Genomic DNA, 20,712 nt, shown 5'->3' on the forward strand with positions numbered 1-20,712 from the left:
AGTTTCATGATTCCACTTATACACTGCGTCATCAATCTACGCCTTTGTTATTGTAGCTTTAAATGAACTTCAAGGACTTTAAGCACTACTTTTTTGGTTTTCAACTTTCAAGGACTAAGATCTCACTTATCAAACAATATTTTTTATTATCTTTCAAATTCTAAAAGGTAAATAGATCAATAAAAATATAATAAAACAAAATGGTCCAAATATAGTTCAGCACATGCAATGATGGTGGTAACTTTAACCATTGACGAAGATATCGCTTTCCTTATTCAAACTTATTTTTTTCATGAGTACATGATTGAAAAGCTGTATCATACTGTATATTTGGATATGTACATGAGCAATATCACACTAATAGACATGCAAAATGGCTCCATATCAGAAGTCTATATCAGACGGGGTGCAGCATTAATTTTTCGTGAAAAAGCTGTAGCTACTGTAGAGACTATAAGACAATTTGGGGTGCGAGTGTGTGCAGTACGTTGTAGAACAAAATGAACAAAACCCCATTATAAAAACCCATAAGAACTGTCTTCCCAGTTTTGACGTCATCCGTGTACATGAAGTGACTGAGGCTGAATGAGGATTTGGGGGGTTAAGAACAACAAAACAATTCTGCTTTACAAGGACTGTAACAACATTTCCTGTGAGTAAGAAATCAGTCTATTTTACAAGAGCAGCTATACATCCTCACTCCCAACAGATCGGATGAACAACTGTGGAAATGAATGAAACATGAACAGGAAAAATTCTCACTTCCTCCATGAGGGACACCGAACACTAACAGTGTCTATCAGGGGAACGCATCCGACACAATAACTTCAAAGCAAATTAAAAACGCACAACATAATGCTAAATGCACCCAGTGCACGAGAACAAAGCTCAGAACGGTTGTTATCTCAAAGCAGAAGCTGTAGAGTTTCTAAACTGTTGCAAATCTCACCATTGTGAGGTCACAAGCTTCCATCACATCCTCACTGCATCTGCATATTCATTGAGATGTCAATAATTTAACACTCACGACACTATCTGAATATGTGTTTACCAGCGAGGTCGGTAACCTGAACCCATTAACTGAGAGGATTTCAAAGTGTGAATGTGATTGCATGTCTGTTTGACTTTGGGGGAGGGAGGTGGATTTTAATCTGCATTCAGATTCAGATGAACGATTGCGGTCGCTTGATGTCATTTTTGAAAATGCTACAAATATTTATTTTGGAAAATGTCAAAAACATTTTGTAAATAGTTTTTTTTAATGAAGATCACAACAAAAATAGATAAAAACACACACACACACTATGTAAACACAAACTTTTATGTTAGATGTTACTCGTGATAAATAATCTTGACAGCAGTAATATATAGTATATATTATATATAGGCGATATATATACAGTATATATATATATATATATATATATATATAATTTTTTAAACATCAATTTGACAGCCGTAATTTATATATAAATTATATATATATATAAATTCTTAAAAAATTATCGATTTGACAGCAGTAATATATTTATATATATATATATATATTTATTTATGTTCATTCAAACAAAAATATAATATATAGTATATATATATAGTATATATATATATATATATATATATATAAAACTTTGATTTGACAGCAGTAATTTATATATATATATATATATACATATACATATAGTGACGTGTAGTAGTATAGTAGTACATATAGTAACGTGTAACTACATCACCTTAAAATAAAAAATATTTTTGCTAAATTATTGTCAGTATTTGTGATTGGCTATGTATTTATAAGTTGTTATAAAAATAAATATTGGCCAGTATTTATAAATTATACAGGTTGGTTGTCTACTTCAGTTTTAAATACAGTAAACATAGAATGTATAATGCCAGGCAAGACAAAAATCATAACTTAATCATCAATATTACATATTAAAAATACGATTAAAAAGTATATTTTTCACATTTTATATTAAAAAACACTTTTTTAGTCATCCAGCCAAAGAATACAGAAAGTTACTAATGGCAACAAACTCATATTTGCACGTCATAAACACACGTGACCAGCCTCACTAAGCTCTGATACACACAGACCACGGCCTGCCTAAAACAATGACACTTTGAGACAGGTGTGAAACAATCTACACACACACACACTCATCCACGTGGGTCATACAGTAGTGCTGTCAAAGACCACTAGAGTTAGAAAGCAACTTCCTCAAGTGAGCACACACTATCTCGCCCCCACCTGGCTCCCCCCCCCCCCCTCTCTCTCGCTTCAACACGCACACGCGTTCACTCGGACTCGCAGGCAGCACCTCACACACACTGACACACAACACCATCATCAGCCCAAGCTGTAAAAAGCCACAGAACAGATGACCGCACTTACTGTGTATCAGGCGTCCCGTGAAGAAGTTCTTTCGCTGAATCCCGCCCCACTTCCCCCTCCCCTATATTTCCCCTCTCCATTATCCATGCGGAAATAAGCCGACGGGAACGTGGTGGCAGCCAGGCGGTGTTTCTGGAGCCCGAGTCCCAGCTTCCACTGGTTTTGGGTCGGAGGGACTCGACTAACCCTCTCACGCTCTCTCACGCACACATGGATGCTGCCTGTGTTGCTCTGCATCTGGTTGCCAAAGCAAAGCACAATCAATATGGAAGGGGAGCGCTATTTTATGATTGGAGAAGTTGTTGTGTTTTTGGTGGTGAAATTCATTATTTAGTATCTGAACCTTCAGCTATTCAGTATCATTTATTCATAAAGTCCCTTTTTGCCAGAAGGAAATGGATACAGCTGGAGAGATGGGGAGAGGGGAGAGAGAGGGAGAGAGAGAGAACTGAGAGAGAGAGAGAGAAAGCGTAGCGTAGCGAAGAAAACAAGAACGGAAGCCGGGATTGATGATATTGATCATGCAGTGTCTTGAAATTAATGGATGGTGGTTTATTTTTTTATTTGATGGACAGATTGATTGATTCGCATGTCTTGGAGGAGGAGGAGGAGGAGGTCTTGAACATCAGAGGCGTTGCGTGGTGAAGAGAATGTGTGGATTTTGATGTCTGCTTCAGAATCGCACACTCCAACATTTACACACACTCAAGTGGAGAATTCACTGAGAGCAAGGCCCTGTTTACATCTGGTTTTAAAGGGTCAGTTCACCCAAAAATGAAAATTAAGTCATTAAAGAGTATCTAAACACTAACTTTTTTTAGTTAATGATCTGTAAGAATGGGTCTTTATTAATACCAGTCATTGATTTGAGTAACTTTTTTGGCGTTTGTTTATAAAGTGTTCTATTTCTACAATATATGGTGTAAAAACGTCTTAGTGCTGCCCTCTTCAGGTTGAACGGTGGCTACTGCAGTTGAATTTTCCTATTGGATGTTCCGCACTTCGTGACGTACGCAGGTTTCAGCTCACCACGCGAGCTAAGCCCTTGGCAGTATAAAAACCATCTTGTGTCGTCAAAACCACTGTAGGAATTGTGAGTATTGAAAACGACCAGGATAGAGTGTTTTAGCATCTATTTCGGCCCCTCTATTTTCGCTGGGGTCAGCCCACGTTTTCAGCATTTTCAAATATTGCCAGTGTGTGGAGTCAGGCTCTGACCAGGGGTTTAGTTACCCTTTAATTACTCACTCCCATGCTGTACCAACCCCGTAAGACCTTCGTTCGTCTTTGGAGCACAAATGAAGATATTTTTGATTCAATTTGAGAGCTGGATCACTACCACATATAGGCTGCCTAAGGGATCGAAACTTGACGGCCCAGAAAGTCATTGAAGAAAATGTTTAAATATTCCATGTGACTACAGTGGGCTCAACTATAAGTTTATTAAGCAACGAGAATACTTTTTGTGCGAAAAATAACGACTTTATTCCACTATTCCTTTTCTTCCTTGTAGGCCTGAGATGAGAGTTCAAGAGATTTCCACGACGCATGTAACTGCCGATACCGATAGTTTGGAAAATGCCTAATATCGGCCAGCCGATATATCGGTCTGGCTCTAGAAAAAACCCATCCATTTACACAGTATAGTCCCTCTCCTTAAAAGAATCAGGACAGAAGTGGTTAAAAGAGAACAAAGAGATGGATTAAAACACCTGGTGTAAACGGGAATGTGTCTCCCTCGTCTACTTGTGATCCGATCGACCAAAACGCATTAATAGTAAACAGGGCCTAAAAGTATCCACTGACAATTATACACGCTGTAGCACAACAATGGCCAAACATCTTTACGCTCAACTCATTTTGAACAGTGCAGCTCCTCATCCTCAGTTTTAAAATGTCACTGCTCTTCTTCATCATTTGATGAGTTAAGGCGGCATTGATCATTAGAAAACACCCACAAAAATCCATTAATGCCATTTATATTGCAACATTAACTTGCAAATCTATGACAATCTCTCCATTCAAATATGCATGATGTTGCATATTTGATCATGAGAATATAGTAAATAAGATCCAAGTTTTGTGTTCAAATACTAAGCTCAGAAGTCTTAATTGAATTTCTTCTTGGGTGTAAAAAAAGTTTGGGGTGCGTAAGATTTTTTGTTTTTGGAAACACTTTACTTAAAGCCTTATGCATTATAATGTATTAATTATGCCTTGTAATGCATCATATTATGAATTGCATATAATACATTATCATGGATATAGAGTAGATTAATTGAACACACAATGCATTAAAACACACTGCAAATAACCAATTTCAGATGTAAGGAATTGCAAATATTACAATGCATTTTAACTTCAGTTATTTGTGAAAATAAATAAGGTATATAATGCATTATACGTAAAGGCTTTATATAAGTGTTTATAACCAAACCTACAGTAAAAACAGTAATATTGTGAAACTTTATTATTTACTAATAAAGTTTACTAATAAAATATTAGTTTACACAAGTGTACTAGTTTTTTTTCCGTTATTGTTTGATGAATAGAAAATTAAAAAGAACAGCATTTATTTGAAATGGAAAAAATGTGTCCACTTTGGATCAATTAAATTGCTGAATAAAATGACCATAAAGTAAACTGTATGCACTTGAAAGCAAATGGTTATAAAAAAGCATAACTGAGGTCACATGACCCAAAGCTTTCAAAACACACTAACGGTAAAAGAATCGACTACTCAGTGCAACCGCTTTGACATTCTCGGCATTGCACATATAACAGCACTACAGGCATTAATGCAGACTGTCTTCTACACTAGATTTCTTTTACAGGTCTATTCTGCTATGGCAGAGGAACCGGTCGAAGACAAGCATGATGCATTCATCTAACAGCAACTGGAAATCATGTTTAATGCACAAATCTCAACTAAAGATATTTTACAAATTTGAATGTTTGCAAAACTACTTAAGGCCTCTGACAAAATTCACAGACATAAAGCACATAAAACAGTCCAATTTGTAACTGTGAACAACAAAAAAAATCTAATAAAACCAGGAAAAGTCAAATCCAGTATATCTAGATTAAACTCTCAGTCCATGCTGGAAAACGAATCACAACACATCTTTATTTACAGCAACACACCGAACGATCCAATTCAGCATGGCCACTTCTCAGCCATGCACTCGCATGCGAAAAAATAAAGTAATCTGAAATATCAGGGCCCTGTTGAATTATTTAGATTCGACTTACTGCGACACCAGCGGCGCAGATTGGTAGAATCAATCTACGTCAGTCGGAGAGGAATGAGTTTCACCTGTAGCTATTGCGTGGCCTTTGGCTTCCAGGCTCCCATTGACTTCCCGAGACTTCCTCTGCTAGACAGGACATTATTCTTCCGTTCAAGAGCCATTCATTTCACGGCTCGCCTCCCGAGGAAGCGCATTAGTGTATGACGTTCATAGATAGCGGGTATGGAAAATCATGATGAGGTTGATGAGGGTCTCGGAATATGTAGACCGTGAATGAGCACGATATAAAAATGTTATATTATTATAATACAACCCTCTGCGTTTATGAAGAAAATCACTTCTTTCGATGAGCTTTCGATCAGATCTTGAAAGCTCGCTAGGGAGTATTCTCAGGAGAACTGGAAATAGCATCAGGATGCATGTGTACATGGAACAGATGCTAAATCTATTGATTTCTGTGGTCTATACAGTAACGTTCCAGACCCTCGGAGACAATGACCATTGTGATGCCGCCTATTTGAACTCGTCACGTCCTCTTGGGGAAAATATCAATAACTTAAGAGGAAAAAAATTGGGCTGGAAGGTATTATAGACTATGGAATCTACAATGTAGGGCAAAATAAAGCAATATGCCACGAGAGGCCACATGTTACTGTGATTTTTATTCTCATCAGGGGTTTTAATAGTGCCTAAAACCACATTGACTGCATGTGCACTGTCATTTTTTTTATTTAAATTACAGAAAAAAACTTTAAAATGCTACAAAACCTGTTAAAAACATTAAATCTTACTATATAAAGGGAATAAATGCAAATGTGCAAATGGTTCAATGTCACATTATATGTCATTTTACTCTTAAATACTATTTATTTTTTGCTAGTGAAACCGATATTATAAGAAAAACTCAATTTACTCAATAGGCTACAGACAGACAGACAGATAGACCGATAGATAGACTGATAGACGATAGATAGATAGACCGATAGATAGACCGATAGACAGATAGATAGATAGATAGACCGATAGATAGATAGATAGATAGATAGATAGATAGATAGATAGATAGATAGATAGATAGATAGATAGATAGATAGATAGATAGATAGATAGATAGATAGATAGACAGATAGATAGATAGACCAATAGACAGACAGATAGATAGATAGACCGATAGATAGATAGACCGATAGACCGATAGACCGATAGATAGATAGATAGATAGATAGATAGATAGATAGATAGATAGATAGATAGATAGATAGATAGATAGATAGATAGATAGACAGACAGACCGATAGACCGATAGATTGATAGATAGATAGATAGACAGATAGACAGATAGATAGACCAATAGACAGATAGATAGATAGATAGATAGATAGATAGATAGATAGATAGATAGATAGATAGATAGATAGATAGATAGATAGATAGATAGATAGATAGATAGATAGACCGATAGATAGACCGATAGATAGACCGATAGATAGATAGATAGATAGATAGACAGACAGGCAGACAGACAGACAGACAGATAGACCGATAGACCGATAGACCGATAGACAGATAGATAGACCGATAGACAGATAGATAGACCGATAGATAGACAGACAGACGGACGGACGGACGGACGGACGGACGGACGGACGGACGGACGGACGGACGGACGGACGGACGGACGGACGGACGGACGGACGGACGGACGGACGGACGGACGGACGGACGGACGGACGGACGGACGGACGGACGGACGGACGGACGGACGGACGGACGGACGGACGGACGGACGGACGGACGGACGGACGGACGGACGGACGGACGGACGGACGGACGGACGGACGGACGGACGGACGGACGGACGGACGGACGGACGGACGGACGGACGGACGGACGGACGGACGGACGGACGGACGGACGGACAGACAGACAGATAGATAGATAGATAGATAGATAGATAGATAGATAGATAGATAGATAGATAGATAGATAGATAGATAGATAGATAGATAGATAGATAGATAGATAGACCGATAGACAGATAGACCGACAGACAGACAGACAGACAGACAGACAGACAGACAGACAGATAGATAGATAGATAGATAGATAGATAGATAGATAGATAGATAGATAGATAGATAGATAGATAGATAGATAGATAGATGAATGTAGCTCATTCTGTCAAAAATTGGAGACCGAACTGTTGTTATAATGAGTGTTTCTCACATTTTTTTTGAATGAGAATGGTTGAAGTAGGGCACAGAACAGCCATATTAATATTTCATTAACTGCAAGAAACACGCAGTACACACACACACACACACACACTGAAAGTTTCTATCAGTATAAAGGAGCTGGTGTGTCTCCGTTTGTCCGGCTGAGCTCTGAGTGAGTGTGAATGTGAAGTGAGGGTATGCCACCTGACATTTCCTCATGTGTGTATCATTGCTGACATCCTTCCCCTCACACTCAGAACTGAGAGTCATAAAACACACGTAGAGGAGACAGCTGCTCTCCTCTTCCTCTCTGCTCTAATACAGGTGATTGAAGAATGAAAGCAGGACACATTGAGTAGTTGAGAACGTCTGTGTTCCCATGCTAGGTCCTTCAAAGCTGACTCACGGCAGTGATAAAGAGTTTGCCAGTTCTCAACAGTATGTGCAAAGAGAAATGACAACTAAATACTAGGGCTGGATATTGAGACAAATTTCACAATTCGATTCGATTTCGATTACGATTCGATATCGATTATTTTGGATATCAGGAGTCTAGTTGTAGTAGCCTACTAGGCTTCATTAGGTAATAATGAACTGTTTTGTAGCTATACAAACACTTAAATTACACTTTTATTTATTTTTATAAGAAGAAGATATGAAATATAAACATTTAAATGGTGGCTGTCATAAAAACTTGCCAGATTTATTCAAATATGCATTAAATATTGAAGAACATTAACATTCTGACTTTCATAATTATCTTTTAAATTGACAAACATCATATTTGTAAATCAGGGCACAGTTCAGATGGAATAAAAAGATAAGTTGTCTCCATACATATTTTTTTTCTCCATACATATCTCCATACATATTAGTCTTTCACATTTTATTTGTACAAAATTTTTGTAATTGTAAAAAAAATTCAATAGTCATCTGTTACATATAGGCACTACTGCACAGACATTTTAAAGTTTATTTTATAGCGCAAAGATGAATATATGTAAACAAAGGTCTGTAAAAACATGCATTTTCACTATGTAGTATGCCTCATCGGATAAATAAATATTTTATGCACACTTGCAGTCTTGCCTATTGAACACTTGCCTAGTACTTGCACACTTAGGCCAAATACAAGAAATGTGTCATGTAAGTAGACAAGTGCAAAGACCACAATATTGAGACAGGCCCTAAGTCTCATGTTTTTTTAGCTAAAGAAATGGTTAAATTACGGTAAGCAGAAGCAGAATGAACACAAGTTAAACGAAAAGTGACAAGGCTCTTTTAATATAAAACGAAAAACAAAAGTCCTATGTTTCTGTGTTCTACGTCAATAACACAGTCTCATCCCAAAAAAGTCATATAGCTGACGTTTTGGGACGTATTTTGACCATACGTCAATATCCGCCTTTTTAGGGCCCCCTTAAACGTCGGTAGATGGCGATCCCGGGCCGTCATACAACTGACGCTTTACCTTTAACGTCAGTTAGGTGACGGGTTAGGTTTAGGTATGGGGTAGAGTTAGGATCCCATAACCTCATCTACCGACGTTTAAGGGGGCCCTAAAAAGGCTAATATTGACGTATGGTCAAAAGACGTCCCAAAACGTCAGTTATATGACGTCTTGGGATGAGACCGGGTTGACGTCAACATGCTCACTATCAGTTGCCAGTTGCCACTATGACCTGAATCAATTAGCATTAATTAGTACATGCTGGATGTAACCCAATATTTACCGTAAAATCCTGAAATGTTATCATCTACATCTAAATGTAAGCATAAGGCAAGAAATGAAACTCAGCTAAGATATACACACAAGGTATTGTAAGTATAAATGATTTTAGATGGGTACGTGCCAGAATAAGACACAGGAAATGGACTCGTGTACTCTGAACAACTTTGAACGACCATTAGCTAATAATTCTTCCATAAACTTTTAAAGAGACTCTTTTTCATAGCAGAGCAATCACAATCAGAGACGTTATCAATTATTGAATTATGACTTAACTGTACTCTCATAGTCTGGGGGCTTCTCGCCGGTACAAATTTATCTCTGCAATTAATCAGTTTCAGGGCACAAATGTTGCCCCTAATGGAAAGATTAAAGGCTGTGTAATATATAACAGATAGACGCGTGACGCCACCCAAAAATACCTGAACAAATGATACCGTAAAGTGGTTCTTCAGAAACGCTGGTACTTTCAGATCATTCATAACAACCTGCATATTCCCCCAGCTTCTCCCAACAACAGACAAGGCCATTTGAGTTGATAAATGATTATTGTTTTATTAAAGTAAAATGTATTGATCTGAAATGGTGCAAGTTCATTTGATTAGACAACAGCAATGGCTTTGCTCTTTTCACCTGGGGACAGGCTGGCACCCGTTGGAGTGTTCTGTGATGTCATCAGTGACATCATCAATTAAACGGTGCGCTCTAGTCACATTAGAACGATCAAATTTACGAGTTGAACGCATGTGAATGGAGTAAACAGACATGATGAGTTTGAAACGGAGTTGTTAGTTAGGAAACATGCAAATGCATCTCAACTGTAAATTTGTTGAATTTTTTTTTTTAAATTTACAACAAAACTAAGTTGCATGTACAAAATATTATAGTATTGTACAATTAAGATTAAGAAAGTGCACACCTGATGCTTCATTCATTTTGTGTAGAGTATAGGGTGAAAACCTAAATTAAACGTTGCTGTGTTTTTTTGTGGCAGAGGAACTTAATTTGAACGCACCTAACGTTGTAATTAAGACTTATGAACTTCCTACACTCTTAGAAAAAAAGGTACAAAAGCTGTCACTGGGGCTGTACTCTTTCAAAAGGTACACTTTTGTACCTAAAGGCTGCATATTGATACCTTAATGGTACATATTGGCACCTAAAATTTACATATTAGTGCCTAACATGTACATATTGGCACCTAAAATATACATATTAGCACCTAAAATGTACATATTAGCACCTGAAATGTACATATTAGCACCTAGCATGTAAATATTGGCAGCTAAAATGTACATACTGTATTAGCACCTGAAATGTATATACAGTATTAGCACCTAAAATGTACATATTAGCACCTGAAATGGACAAAAGTTTACCTTTTAAAAAGGTACAGCCCCAGAGACAGCTTTTGTACCTTTTTTTCTGAGAGTGTAGGATGATTTAAACACACCATATATCCACTATTTTGTTGCTGTCCCATCCTTCAATAACTTCTTTTGAAAGCCAGAAGTACACTGTGACAGATTTACTAAATAATCTGTGGGGCTTAAACTGTTCAGATCAGACTGAAATGATCAGGCACATTACCGTAAAAGCAAAATCTCTCTTTTCACACACATTAGAAGTTAGTTAACCATAACAGAGAGATAGAAAACTTAAAGAGACTGTGGCAAAACAGCTTGTTGAATGCTTAAGGTTAGAGAAAAATGAAAAGCTCATGAGGAATATTGTTTCAATGAAATATTACATTGATTATCATTGCTTATTTTACAGTAGTAACAGTTTTACCTAATTTTTCAAGCTTTTTCAAGCTTTCAATATTTCGAAATCATTAACCAACAAGGTTGAACTGACAATTTGCGACAAAATGGTTTCGGGAAACTGTTGTGAGTTCTTTAACCATGCATCGTACCGTGGTAGTGAAGCAGCGAGTTACGTCTTTGTACGGGAAACACACACCAGAGCGTTACTGACAGAGTGGGAAAAGAGGGGCTGCAACAATGTTAAATATCTGAAAAATAAGGTGTTCTTTGAGCATTCAAACATGAAAACCTGTTCTAATAGACCCCAAAAACAGGACATTTGACAAAAATGGCATAATAGTTCCCTTTTAAAGATAAATTATACATTAGATAGATATAGATAGATAATTGTCATTGTACAGTTGTACCATACAACGAAATTTGCTTGTGCAACCTCTAAAACAACACTCACTTTCACAAACACACTCATAAAAAATAAATAAATAAATATATAAATAAATAAATAAATAAATAAATAAATAAATAAATATAAATATATATATATTTATATATATATATATATATATATATATTAATTTAAACACATCCTATTGCATAAAATCCCTATCTAGACATTACAGGATCATGCCCAAAAAATTTGGTCCTCCTTAGTATGTAGACTCCCTCATTCTCAATGAACCTATTGTTCTACACTACAGTATATCCAACCAGTACGGAGAGAACTTTGCCCAAAGTGGTAAATACGGCACGGAAACTCATCTCAGAGAGTTGTATAACTGGACAACAAACTGTCAAGTGAAACCAGAGACAGATGAGCCAGTTGTCCATCAAAATCTAAGACCGAAGCTCAAGGCCGTAGCTGTGATCAAAGATACATCATCTGCCATCATTAGAGCAAGAACATCATACTGTACACAACACAACACAACACGTACACTCTAAACAATGCTGTTTTGGGGTAAAATATGGACAAACCCAAATGTTGGGTTAAACTTGGGTTAAACTTTCACTTTCCACTGTACATTTTTGTATTGCATTTTTAACCCAACATTTGGGTTACCCAAGGTTTGGTTGAAACAACCCGGTATTTTTTTTTTTTTTTAGAGTATATGCTGTCTGGTGAAGACTCACACTTCTTCAAGTGTGACAAACCCTGTCCTTGTCTTTAATAAAATTACACTGACTGCCATCCTCTCACTTGGACAGAAGGAAAGCTTCAATTCCCCCGTCCGTCATGCTGTTTAGCAGCCTCTGAGCTGTATCAGTGTATTTGATATGTTGCCGTCCTCTGGGATCTAAAACACCAGCAGTATTGAAGCTCATGCAGCTAGCATGGCTGCTAAATTTCACTGAACACATCTAACAATTGTCCGCCCGTGACCTGTGACCTTTGTCACACTCCTCTGAGGACATTTTTTTCTCGGAGATGGTCCGGGGAGTGCGTTCATGTGTTGTGCAGATATATATATATATATCGTAAAGAAAGACAAAACACACAGGACCTCCAATCAGAAATGTTCTGTGCTTTCAGAAGTCCTTGACTGCACCGCGCCATGAAAGATTTATGAGAGGCCGATAAGTGTGTGTTTATATGTGTATGTCAGTGTTAGGGAAGCAATAGCTTTGAAACAAAGGCTAAATACATTGAAGCAGGCTAGAGCTTTAAATGATCTAACTATAAGAATGATATGATTCAGTTAGAAAAGTGCAGTACGTATACATAGACAAAAATTATACAATTATACATTCAGTAACCACTTATGATATTGGAAAAAAACAACAACAACTGGCACGCAATTTCTTGGTTTTGTGTGCTATATACTGCGAAATGAACAAAATTAATAAAGGAATGTACACAAGACGATTAAATAGCTATATTTAAAAAGAATTAATCATTCTAGAATAGTTGGGGATGGGGAGCGCATCTGCATAGAAAATTAAATAATTTTATAAAATAATACTTTTTTTTGTGAGACATTCTCTTAGGGCGGACTGTTTTTGGGAAATTATTTTTCATTACCCACATTTTTGTTTTTGACCTATTCAATATAAATTCTTTGATTTTATTGTGATTATTATTAAATTATTTTTTTATTATGTACTGTAAAATAAAAAAATACTATTTAATGAAATATTAAAACATTATTATACACTGTGAAATTACAATAGCAATACTTACATCTTAATTCCTTAACATTATTTACATTAATTTCAAAGGTTAATTACATCACAGCCATATTGCGAAATCAATTCTATTTTGATATACTGTAAAGTGCAGCCCTTGTGACCACATCAAACTAATACATAAAATAAATAAAAACTGCAGACATTAAAAAGTGAATCAAAAATTACACACCAAAATTACTAAAACTTTTAAAATTAAAGGGAAAACAGAAAATAAAAAAATCTAATTCAAAATATTAACAAAAACTATATCACTGATTCTAAAATAACACTTCTTCAAACATGCATTCAACAAATATTTAAGCCTTTTTTAAGATTTACACATTTCAATGAATGGATTGAAATGAAAATTTCATCAAATTGAATAATTCCTTATATATTTTAATTGAATAATAGATGTTCAATTATTCAATTAAAATATGGATTATTTAATTTAATTTGATGAACTTTTTTTGAGTGCAGGAGCCTGTATTAAAATGCGTAAATGTACACCAAAATCTTAACTAATAAAAATAAACAACACCCTAATTAATTTAAATGAACTGAAAACAAATGAAACATATTATGGCTACATGGAGTTCATGAGTGATTGTTTGTTTGAATCAGTTCATTAAAATCAACCATCCAGACGAATCAAATCACTAATACGGAATCAGAGCTATTTGAGATTCTAAATATTTGATTCAGATTTGTTTTAGATAAAGAAGTCTACACACTTTTCCTGTGATTTCTTCAGCATTGTCTGTGAAAATGCATGTTTGAAATATTATTATTTTGGCACGCTCATCTGTTATTGTGGTATTTGCATTGTCAAATTTATACAAACCCGTCCCTAAATGGCACGTTAAAACATTTGGTCACTTTACGTCAGTCAGACGGTCTGTTAAGTAGGTAGACCAGAGTTCAAGGTGCAAGTCAAAAGTGTACACAAGACTAGTTACTTCTCAGCACTGCTGTGTGTGTTCATGTACAGGAGAGAGATTGACACCAGGGACTGGACCAGTGTGTAGCCTTCTGTGAATTAGCTGTGATTACAGACCTGGCGGACACCTCTCTCTCTCTCTGTGTGTGTGTGTGTGTGTGTGTGTTTCTGAGAGCTGGTGGGCTGTGGGACACTCATAAAGAAGGCATCCACTCTTATTGGAGCCTGTCAGTCTGTGTGTCTGTCAATAGGATGATTAATACAGCCAAGAGACAAGCGTGAGCGCTCAGAGCCACACTCTCTCCGCTAGTATACAGACTGCCAATCAAATACCATAAAGACAGAGAGGAAATGAGGAAAGAGAGGGAGGACATCCCCTCAGTCCCGGCACCGGGGCGCTCAGATTGTCCAGAGGGTCAGTGGTTCTGGGGTAAAGTGTGCCATACCTGTGTCTCTCTCGACCACTGTGACAGTTTGAGCTCCTTGCAGTCACATAAATGTCTGAGCATGCTGTCACACTTTTTGACCATGTGAGTTGGTGTAATTGGTGTTTGTGTGTGTATACGTGTTTGTGTGTGTGCGTTCACATGTGTTTTGGCTTGTGTAGGAGACAGTTTTCTCTACAAATTAACATAAGAACGATAGTTTTCCATTGTTATTGTATTTATTCTACTTTTAAAGGTAGTAAAGAGTAGGGCTGTCACACGATTAATCGCGATTAATCGCATCCAAAATAAAAGTTTGTGTTTACATAATATATGTGGGTGCACTGTGTATAATTATTTTATATATATATATATATATATGAATACACACACATGCTTGTATGAAATATTTTTCATGTATATAGATTTATATATAATTTATATTATATATAAATATTTTATATATAAATCATTTTTTTCCTAAATATACATGCATGTGTGTATATTTATATATATACATTACAAAATAATTATACACAGTGCACCCACATATATTATGTAAACACAAACTTTTATTTTGGATGCGATTAATCGCGATTAATCGTTTGACAGCCCTAGTAAAGAGTACTAGTCAGAACAAGCTGGTTAGGGTGGTTTGTTTTAAGATATAAGTCAATCTAAACCAATATAAGACTAATTTTAGACCAGATAAGACCAGCAAAAAACATTTTAGACTGGTTTGGGGATTAAAAAAAATGTATTTAAAGGAAAATAGTTGTCTATTTGCATTAACCACCACAGTCAATAAGCAAATTAAATATATAAATACTGTATGCGGAACAATTTTGGACTGAAATTGTGAATGTATTCATTTATATGGTTTATGGTTTGTCATTTAAAAAAAGTATCTCATTTGATAAAAGATATAGTAAAAACAGTAATATTATGACAAACAAAAAAAAGCTGTTTCTATTTGAATATATTTAAAAAAAATCATTTATTCCTGATTTTTCAGCATCATTACTCCAGTCTTCAGTGTCACATGATCCTTCAGAAATCATTCTAATATGATGATTTGCTGCTCAAGAAACATTTCTGATTATTATCAATGTAAAAAACAATTGTGGTGCTTCATATTTTTTCAAGCTGGTCTAAGACCTCTCTAAAACCAGGCGATGAGTGTTACAAAAGCCATATAAATGTGCATTGTATTGCGCATTCTAAGGTTTAAGGTTCACTAGATGTGCATCAGAAAGAACAGGGACACTCAGTTATCCACATGGGCATGCAAAGTCACAGAAAACTGAGTGTTACAGAGAGAGAATGTGTCTTGAGGCGAGTATCTGTGTTTGGGAAGCTGTGATTCGCGTATTACAGAACACAAGTTGTGTTCACAGCGCAGAGAGAGAACAGCCGTATTCCCACTGAGACTGATTAACCCAGGCCTGTCAGTGTGTGAGGGGGAGATGACGGGGGTCTCGCCGGGCCGTATTTCTCCTGAACGAGGTGAAGGGCCACCGGCGATCACAGCGCACCAGCTTCACCAGCCACAGGAAGCACACAGCTTGGCACGCTATATGCCACTCTGAACAACATTTAATGCTGCTTCTCTTATAGATCCGGTTGTACACACAGGCTATTTCACACTGTAAAAAAGAATATGACTGAATATGTTAAATCTAATCAATAAAATTGAGGCAACAGATTACAAACAATATCATTAATTAAATTTAACCAATTAAAATTGAGTAATAACTAACCAAATGAAATACTTAAAAGATAACCATTTAAAATGAGTAGAATTTACACATTTTTTTTAAAACAAAAATATCAGAAAAACAGACTAACATCAAAGATGAATTAAGAACTCTTTTTTTGTATTGCCAACACTGAAGACACCTGATGATAAAATGCAGAATCACTGAAGGAGAAAAACATATTTTATGTCACCATTATGGAGATCAGTGTGTGTAATTCATCTTTGACGTGAGTCTGTTTTTCCGATTTGTTTTTGTTTCTACTCATTTTAAATGGTTAACATTTAAGTAATTCATATGGTTAGTTATTTCTCAATTCTAATTTGTTAAATTTAATTATTAATATTGATTGTAATCTGCTGCCTCAATTTTATTGATTAGATTTAACATATTCAGTCATATTCATTTTTACAGTGCAGTGCCTCCACCAGCAACACTCATAATTTCATTTTCATTTCAATTTAAAGTCTTGATAATAATTATGACCTTTTTCTAATAATTTTGGCTTTTTTAATCTCATAATGACTTAATTTCAACTTTATTTCAACTCATAATTATGACATAACAAAACGTGTTTTAGAATGATTTCTGAAGGATCATGTGACACTTAAGGCTGAAACTTCAGCTTTGATCACAGGAATAAATTACATTTTCAAATACAGTATACAAACTAGAACAATACTATTTCACAATATTACTGTATATTTGATTCTTGGTGAGAAACGTCTCTCAACAACAGTAAAAAAAAGAACTTAACATTTTTAACATGTTGATTTTTGGGGGAAATTGAATTTAAAGGGATAGTTGACTCCAAAAAAATCATAATTTACTTCCTAGTGTTGTTCTAAAGCCAGATATCCTTCTTTTTTTATGGACCACAAAAGGAGAATTAAAAAAAGAAGAAATTCCCGCTCCGGCCTGTCCATATAATGGCAATGAATAGCGACCAGCATCAAGCTTTTTTAAAAAGACGCAAAAGTATCACCGAATGATTGCGTGCCTTATATCCCAAGTCTTCTTAGGGTATACATAAGGCTTTGGTGGAAAAAAGTAATGTACTATTTAACGAAAATCTTGACCTTGGCTATCGATTGCCCATTCGTGAGACTCTATAAGTTCACATCGTCTTTCCCAGAAAAAGCACATAAGAAATCAAGACTAGACCCAACATGAAATACAATCTGTTGTGTTTGTCGTGACAAGAAGTTATTGTGTTCACATCTGTCACCTGTCATCAGACAAACAGAGTTCCGGTAAAGCGATATTCAACTCAGTGGAGAAAGTACTCAAATACTTTTTAGGGATTTCATGTTGTGTGTTTTTTTTTAATCTTGATTTCTCACAACTTGTGTGCTTTTTCTTGATGATTTGGAGTGAACTGCAATGCTAATAGAGTCTCATGTGCACACATGTCGTGGTGTAGCCGTGCACCGAAGACCAACAGCCAAGGTTAAGAGTTTCATTAAATAATACATTTAATTTCAGCTTGTTTTTCACATATGTGTCGCTTATGATCATTTTCTGATACTTTTGCATTTTTTTTTTTTAAAAACTTGATGCTGGTCGCTATTTATTGGCATTATATGTACAAGCGGGACATTTAAAAAAAGAAATGTACTTGTGGTCCATAAAAGAAAGAAGGGCATATGGCAATAGAACAACACCAGGGTGGGTAAATGATGATTACATTTTCATTTTAGGAAGAACTATCCCTTTAAATAGGCATATGGTACTGCTTTCATGTACAAAATTCAGCCATTCAGCAAGGTTTGTAACAGGCCTGATACTCGCAGGGACAGAGTGACCTTCACGGAAACCCAAGCCCTTCCAAGGTCCGACCGCCATACAGAGTAAAAAAGCTTTCGACCCTAAAATAGCCCTGTGTGTCAGCAGAACCGAAGCATCCTCGCTGGATGCCCGCGACTGTGATCCACTCCAGCAGCGACAGGACTTGCAAGAAAAAACCATCAAATACGACGTAAAGCAGTTACAGAATACCCTGAGAGCTGTTGTGAAGACACCGCCGGTTTAAGAGAGATGAAAAGAAGAAACCCTGTGGTGTCTTTAAGCCTAAAACCCACATATGGAGTCCCTGAAGTAAAACTCAAACGGGAAAAGGGCCCAGTTTAGGAGGGAGAGACTTTTACAGCGACTCACACCAATGGATCTTCATTAGAAATGATCCTGTCCATCAGTGGCATTTAAAATCAACTCACCGGACCAGCCCAGGCCAAATCCCACCCCCATTTACCTTAATTATTTATATGTTTATATGGCTGATTTTGGCTTTTCGACGCTCCCCAGCGTGTGCTTGCGAAAGGGGCGTATTTGTCTACTTCTGCGCTCGCTGTGGTTCTAAAAGCGGTCTGCAATGTGTCAAAATTGTGTGCATGGTCTCCGGGGAGGTGTCCTCAGCATTTACTGCAACCAAAGATGTGTCTGAGCATTTATATGTGCATTCAATATGCTTTTGCAGGTGTCACATCATGCACGCTACACACACCTGCATATGGTTCTTCTCACCAAAGTCAAAGTCGAGTATGGAACATCTACAGGCTTTGTTGTGCATGTATGGATAAAGATCCTCCAGAGGCTGCAAATGACATGAAATGACATGAAATGAGCTTCTCAACTCAAAAATGTTTATTTCAAACCCACATTTTAACATTCCCATTGAAGCAGTGACACACTACTGATAGATTCAACTCCTGCAACACTTACTCAATGCCAATGGAGAAATAAATCGCGATGAACGTCATTTTCTGGATTTGGAAGGCCCGTTCATGTTCTTTCAAGGAGAGATGCTGCCCTCTACTGCTCGGGATCTGTCATGTGTTTTTGTCCATGCTCTCACAGTAATGCATGTAGTCTGTCTGGCAAATAAAGAGCAGAAAAAAACTGCACTCAAGCATTTGAATGATGGAAAAACAGGAACAAGTAAAAGAAAAGTGTCTAATAATTAAATCACTCATATAATAAATATCACTAATGTTCATTGGGCAGTCTTATATTAGCTTTTATTATTTATTTATTTATTTATTTATTGGAACAGAACATTTTCCCCAGTGATATTTGTCTCCCCCTAGTGGTGAGATATTGAAAGTGATGTTGAGCAAGGCCGAATATTTGGATATTTTACAGAATATTTCATTCTGACATAAACTTCAGGTAAACTCTGCTCACTCGCTTGTTTAATTAATTCCATTATTAAAGGCCAAGAAAGGATATGTTTGCATTGCATTGTCATTTCTAACCTGCACAGTGTAATATCCACAACATTTGCAATTATGCACTGTGTAAGTAACAAGTAACAATTGAATAATATCAAATACTGAAATAATATTTTAACACATTTGTATTATTTGGACAGTGACAGTTTGATTAGAAATGAAACGTTTAAAAGTAAAATTGATAGCCTATGTTTCTGGTAAACAAACGATAGTTAATCCTATTCCGCCACTAACTTAAAAAACAAACTGTATTATAGGGTTAGTTCACCCCCAAAATTGTCAATATTTACTCACCCTCATGTCGTTCGACTTTCGTTCTTCTTCGGATCATAAATGAAGATATTTTAATGAAATCTGAGAGCGTTCTGTCCCCCCATTGACAGCTACGTAACTGACGCTTTGAAGCCTCAAAAAGTTTATAAAGAGATTGTAAAACCAATCCATATGAATTGAGTGGTTTAGTACACATTTTCTGAAGATACTCGATCAGTTTATATAAAAACAGATTGAATTTAGGCTTTTAGTCACATAAACATTGATCATCGAACATAAACAAAAACTCTGGAAATAGGCCTTATGACGTGCAACCCCTTGGAGAAGCTTAAAGGAGTAGTTCACTTAAAAAAAAAAAAAATTAATAAAAAAAAAACTTTTGCTGCTAATTTACTCACCCCCATGTCATCCAAGATGTTAATGTCTTTCTTTCTTCAGTCGAAAAAAAAATTAAGGTTTTTGATGAAAACATTTCAGGATTTTTCTCCATATATTGCGCTTTAGCCTAACATTACTGGTATAACCAAACGGTTCAAGGTCCAAAAGACCGTTTCAGAAAGCATT

At 36.2% G+C, this 20,712-nt stretch overlaps 1 long non-coding RNA gene across 1 annotated transcript in view; it reads right to left on the minus strand.

Annotated features, from left to right (window-relative positions):
- The window catches only part of LOC120491557 (uncharacterized), a 177,714-nt gene extending 157,256 nt beyond the window's left edge, over positions 1–20,458 (minus strand). The window contains exons 1-3 of the long non-coding RNA XR_016169433.1: positions 20,170–20,458; positions 19,367–19,518; positions 19,149–19,238 (exon numbers count right to left, since the gene is read on the minus strand). This is a non-coding gene — a long non-coding RNA (uncharacterized LOC120491557). The remainder of the gene's footprint in view (positions 1–19,148; positions 19,239–19,366; positions 19,519–20,169) is intronic.
- Positions 20,459–20,712: the final 254 nt, after the last annotated feature.

Source organism: Pimephales promelas, chromosome 8 (genome assembly GCF_988280905.1).
Source record: "Pimephales promelas chromosome 8, fPimPro1.hap1.1, whole genome shotgun sequence".
In the NCBI taxonomy this organism is placed as follows: domain Eukaryota; kingdom Metazoa; phylum Chordata; class Actinopteri; order Cypriniformes; family Leuciscidae; genus Pimephales; species Pimephales promelas.